Source organism: Capsicum annuum, chromosome 2 (assembly GCF_002878395.1).
Source record: "Capsicum annuum cultivar UCD-10X-F1 chromosome 2, UCD10Xv1.1, whole genome shotgun sequence".
NCBI classification, from domain to species: Eukaryota; Viridiplantae; Streptophyta; class Magnoliopsida; order Solanales; family Solanaceae; genus Capsicum; species Capsicum annuum.
The window spans coordinates 99,046,098-99,052,040 of NC_061112.1; the positions used below are offsets into that span (position 1 = coordinate 99,046,098).

Below are 5,943 nucleotides of genomic sequence, written 5' to 3' on the forward strand. Positions count from 1 at the left end.
AATGAGGATGTTGCGTTGGATGTGTGGATTCACAAGGGCTGACAGGGTTAGGAATGAAATTATTCGAGAGAAGGTGGGAGTGGTGTCAGTGGAGGATAAAATGCAGGAAGTAAGGTTGAGATGGTTTAGTGAGGCATGGATGCCCCAGTTCGTAGGTGTGAAAGGTTGGCCTTGGGAGGTTTCAAACTGGGTAGGGGTAGGCCGAAGAAATACTGGAGACAAGTGATTAAACGTGACATGGAGCAGTTATAGCTGACTGAGGACATGACCCTGGATAGGAAGATAACGAGGAAAAGCATTAGGATAGAGGGTTAAGGGTGTGGATGATTCATAGACAGTATTTAGGTGGACTTTGGTGTCCTTTGTTTGGCAATGTACAAATTTTTTATGGATGTCGTACCTATGCTATTTTATTGTGTTCTATGCTTTTGATGCTTTTGTATACTGCCTTTTATCTTGAGTCGGGGGTCTATCAAAAACAACCTCTCTACTTCTTTGAGGTAGTGGTATAGACTGCGTACACTCTACCCTCCCCAGACCCCACTATGTGGGAATATACTGGGTTTGTTGTTGTTGTTGTATACAACAAATATACAGTTTCTATATATATTTTATTCAACTTTTTGCTACAATTATTATTTAGATACATATTTTATACAACAACTATATATTTATATATACATTCTATACAATTTTTATTCACATTTTATATGACTTCTGTTATACCCTATTTTAACACGGTTTAAATTGAGGTACAACGTATTGAAAACTTCTATGTAAAATTTAGGAAGTCGCCACCTAATTAGTTACACGGTGAATTAGGACACCTCTTATAAGCTAAATGATAAAAAAATTAGAGACTTAATTTTTTGATCTACTTAACTTAGTGATTCTAGGTAAGGGTTCTAATTACCCTAAAGGGAAGAGATTAGGTACCTTAAAGGATCCAGTAACTACGGTTAACCGACTAAACTTAGATTAATTAAGAAAATCAAATGTTAAATTAGAAAAAGATATAAATAAGATATTAAAAAAATTATATACATCTTATTAAAATAATATATGCTAATTATTTACAAGAAAAGATTAGAAAACATTAGAAAGATTCACCCATTTTTTGAAAATTGTTAAAGATAACTCCTAAAATAATGCAACTTTATTGTTGTCCAAAGAAAGTAATTATCAAATCATTTCTCTTAAAATATATACAAAACTTCCAATTAATAATTTAAACAAAAGTCTAGGCTAAAGAAAATGAGGTTAATTATGCTATATCTAGAAAATCACGTTTTTTCTTCATTGTTAAAATAACTTTAATTTTTATAATATAAAGAAAATAACAAATTAGCATATGCCAAGCGAATCATTGAGATAACTAACAAATTTAATTGTTTAAATCTATAATGACTTAAAAATTTATTTTTTATTAAGAAAAAACTCCAGTTTAAAGAAAATATTTTTTTCGGCATTTGAAATCTTAAGAAAATGCCTCATGGAATCAAAGTGGAAAACTTACTATCTTTTATTTGAAATTGATAAGAAAAGGGAATTGATTTACCATATCCAAAATAATTAAAGCCGATTTTCAAGTCTAGGAATGATAAATTCGCCTACCGCAAAAAACCTATATTTTTATTTCTTTCACTATTACTAAATAGTGAGTATCTAACATTGATTCTAAAGACAACCATTATTCTATATTAAAGCGTTAAAGATCTCTAACAACTCGACCAATTATTCTAAAAGGTATGTTTTAACCTATCAACTTTAAAACTTTTAATGATATAAATTAAATACTTATGTCTAGCGACATGCTAATTTAAAATCTAAGAGGGACAAAAGGGAACAAATTAACTTACTATCATATTTAAGAATTCAAGTAAGAACAAAAAAAAATTCTAAATAATAATGTCTGAAATATTAAACAAAAATAACAATAAGTGTCTACAAAAGAAGAATAAAATTTGAAAAGAGGGAAAAGGTACTAGACTGCTAGACGGAAATACGTGATGCATCTATTATCGCTTCTCTGATTTGGACAGAGATGAAGTCCATGAGACCCCAAACACATTGTCAAGTTTACATGAGACAAAGAAAAAGACAAGGATTAGAAACTCGATCTTATGAGAGATACAAAGTGAATTAGGTGATAAACACGTTAGTGTTTTGCAGTCACATAGAAAATTAGACAGGGAATAGTAACTACATTGATTCAACAATATCAGTCATAGGCCAAGTATTACTCAAAAAAACGCTTCAAGCAAGTTGCTACAATCTACTAAGTTGACAGTTATGTGACTGTTTTGATCCAAAGTCGAAGCGAATAAAAGTTGGCATATCCCATCTGTTGTAAAGAAACTTCATGACAACAAAGTTCTAATTAATCAAATTCAGAGGTGACACATCAAATGGGTTAAGAGTGTCGTCAAATACTTTTGAAAGTCAAATTAAGAAAAATACAACCTCTGAAAAAGTAACAATGAGGTTGATGGTTTGATCTAGCTTTCACAACTATACCATTTTTAGAGGCTATTTACTATCCCATTTAAACAAATAAGGGAGGAGGCTAACAACATATTAACATTAAGTTCCGTACCCATCAAAGAAAACAAGTAAAAAAGGCACTACTAGCGATTTAGGGCTTAATACAATATTATTTATTCTTGTTAAGCTGGTGAAATAAAATTGATAAAGATTCCCACATTAACAGCCCTACTTTATTCAACCCATAGGCATAAACTAATCACAAAGAGCTTCATATGTATCATGTATTAACAGCATGTATTGTTTAACATAGAAGTAAAGATAAGAAAGAAGGAATTTCACGCCTCACGTATTTAGATTCAAAATAGCTACAAAGAATCAACATAGAATCACATTTATTAAACTTAATATTGTAGAAAATAAGCAACATATGTAAAGCTATTCAATTTTTATTGGGCATGTATTAAGAAGGACAAGACTGGATCAACGGAATAAGGACTACTCATATATGTTACATATTCAAAAGCACAAATAACTAATGTAAAATCCGAGCGAATGATTTAGCTGTAGAAAAAAATTAAATGGGTCTCTTTAATTAGACTAATATACTCAAATAAAATTAGTCCTGAAAAATGAGTATTTCTCACACATATTTTTTTTTTAGCTATGCAGAAATTTACTAGTTACTTCGAGATGAACCAGAGCAATAGCAGGATTTTCCACTACCAATAAGATAATGCATCAATTGTAAGCAATTCAAAGCTCAAGCTCATATCAAGAATTCTACAACCTCACAACATGTGTATCAGGAAAATGCCATGGTGTCTTTTTGAAAGATTGGGTGGTTAGAAATATAACAAAGCTGGACATTTGAAATACATGCTATTATGATTTTGATCGTTGGCTTCAATTGTTTTCCAGAAAAAAGAAAATCTATGTTCAAACAAAATCTATAGGTAGACAAGAAATCTCCTAAATATGCCCAAGGGGAACAACTATCAACTGACTAATTCTCACAAATGTAATTGGAGATAAAATGACTGGCTTGGCCAATACCCTTATTTTAAAGAAAAACACAAACTTTGTCAGAAGTTTGGAAGAACTCAAGAGAATTTTTAGAAAAAAAAATTAGCTTTTGCTTTTAAACACGAGGCTGGTCTATTCTAAATACTAAGGCAATAGATTCCAACGATACCCCTAAGCAAATAATTTATAAATCTTAGGCAAAGAGTAAATCAAAATATACATTTTTTAGCTTGATCTTGGAGGAAGAGGGCAGCCAACAACAAAGAACACCGGTCATCATGTATACCCCTATTCAAACGACGATGAACATATATTGAAATGCCAGATAAACAAAGTGACGGAAAGGGGACTGTGCACATTTGATTCACATTAATACTCTTTTCTTAAAATTGAGGCAAAACCATATTTGAACAATAAGGAAGCGGAATCAAAGAGAAAACCAAGCTGCTCGCACAAAACGCCTTAAACAGGGAGATATGTGTAACAAACATGTTAACAAAACCAAAATTCATTCAACAAAGGATTTATTTTTAAGGATCTTTTTGCAATTTGTGATAAACAAAATCTAGCTGAACAAACATCACACCAAACATCTCAAAAATCTGCATTTTTTATTTTTTGCATATTGTTTTTTACCTTAAAGAAGTAACAACTATATCCAAAACTAGAGTAGAATTTCATAGTGAGCTTAAAAATGAGTTCTCGTGCTTATTTAAATAACTAAGATTCAAGTTATTGCTTCCATGTTCACACTATAAACAAACAACATATTGATTTGTAAACAAATTGTTAATCACACTTCAAAGTTTAAACCTGTAAGATTATTTTTTCATTTGAAACTAAAAATATTTTGTAAGCACCCAACCAATTAGAGACATAACAATGGAACTGCCGCCATATTCAAACATTCAAGAAAAATTACAAAATCTCATGATGGAAAGCCAAGCGTTCGGAAGTTTTAAGTCTCTTAGAGCCCTTTTCATGGTAAACCAAGAGTTGCCAATGTCTTGTAAACATACAAACAAGTAGAGACATAACTTAAGCCCCTATTACTACATGCAAGGCATCCAAACAGACATCATAACAATCTAAAATAGTCCGCCGAACATATTGAAAAATCAAAAGCTTCTCAAAGTTTATTTCAAGCTAATTCAAGGTTGTAAATATTCTACAAACATACCATCGAATATGTATAAAACAAAATGTTTCCAAAACTACTTTATCAAATTTTCAGTCAAAACAACCAGCCCCATTTAAATTGAGAATTTAAAGGATTCACTCAAACCAAATCACAAATTGCAACACTTAGCCCAACACATGTCTAATATGATAAATGGTCAGAAATTATCTTTATTTTACATTGTTTATCTTGTAATCATCCGGCTAAAATGACTAACATTCCGACTGATCGCAAGGTTAAGAATTCACTAAATTAAGCATAATATAATTAAGACGAGATAGAATTTACCTTGTGTGGGGCAGCGAACTTGGGCTTTTTCGTTGGAGATTCAACTCAAACTTATTTCGGGCAGTGAACCTGAACCACGAATCGATGAACGATTTTCTCACCAACAATGATCAGCAAGAAGAGTAAGAAAAGTGTAATCGAAAACTGTAAAATAGAGCAAACTTAGTGAGTGAAAGAGTATGGTAGGATCAAGAAATTCCTCAAATTGGTGTAACAGCTACTTGGAGAAGCTTTCAAATTTTAAATTTTTGATGTTCTTGAGAACACCAATTGTAGGTGAATCAAAAGGATTAACAGGAAGAGAAAATAAGAAAGAGGAAAGGGGTCACCTTTTCAGCTGATTTTACGGGAAAACGATGCATTGACGGTGGAGTGTCGGTTAAAGCTTGATAGCCGTCGATTCAAAAGAAAAAACACCTTGAAACCGATTGCTCTTTGAATTTTCCCATCTTCTGATGAAATTACAGAGCATTTTTGCTTCAACAAAGGTGATGGGAGGGCAGGTGATGTTGATTGAGATGAAAACAGAGAGAGTAGACGAAAAGAGAGATCAAATCAATAGATTTTGCCATTTGTTCGATGGTTTAAGGGCCAAACGTTGTGCAGACATGGAGGAGCGTTATTTTGCTCCAGCACGTTTGAATAAAATTAAAAAATTAATTTTTTTTTTTTTAGTTTAAATGATTAAAAATTTAAAATAATTATTTATAAATTAAATAAATAAGTGTGTAGATAGAATTGTTAATCATAAAAAAAAGTTGTTAATGTATTTGATAAACAAATAATGTTAAGCATTTTTTGTTGTCAAAATGACTTAAATGTTCTTAACATTATTAACACCATAAATAAGGTAAATTCTTTATAATTTTTAATTTTAATAATTTTTAAATAATGATGGATTAGCGGAATACGAAGGAGAAAGATAAAGAGAAAATTAGAGGAAAGAGAAGAAGAGAAGCGGCAAA

The 5,943-nt window shown here is 31.2% G+C and overlaps 1 long non-coding RNA gene across 1 annotated transcript; it reads right to left on the reverse strand.

Moving 5' to 3' along the window:
* Positions 1-1,444: 1,444 nt before the first annotated feature.
* Positions 1,445-5,621, reverse strand: LOC107858805. The gene is made up of 3 exons (XR_001671244.2): positions 5,308-5,621; positions 4,979-5,122; positions 1,445-2,029 (listed from the first exon to the last, which is right to left on the reverse strand). It is a non-coding gene; the product is annotated as an uncharacterized LOC107858805 (long non-coding RNA).
* Between the last annotated feature and the right edge of the window lie 322 nt (positions 5,622-5,943).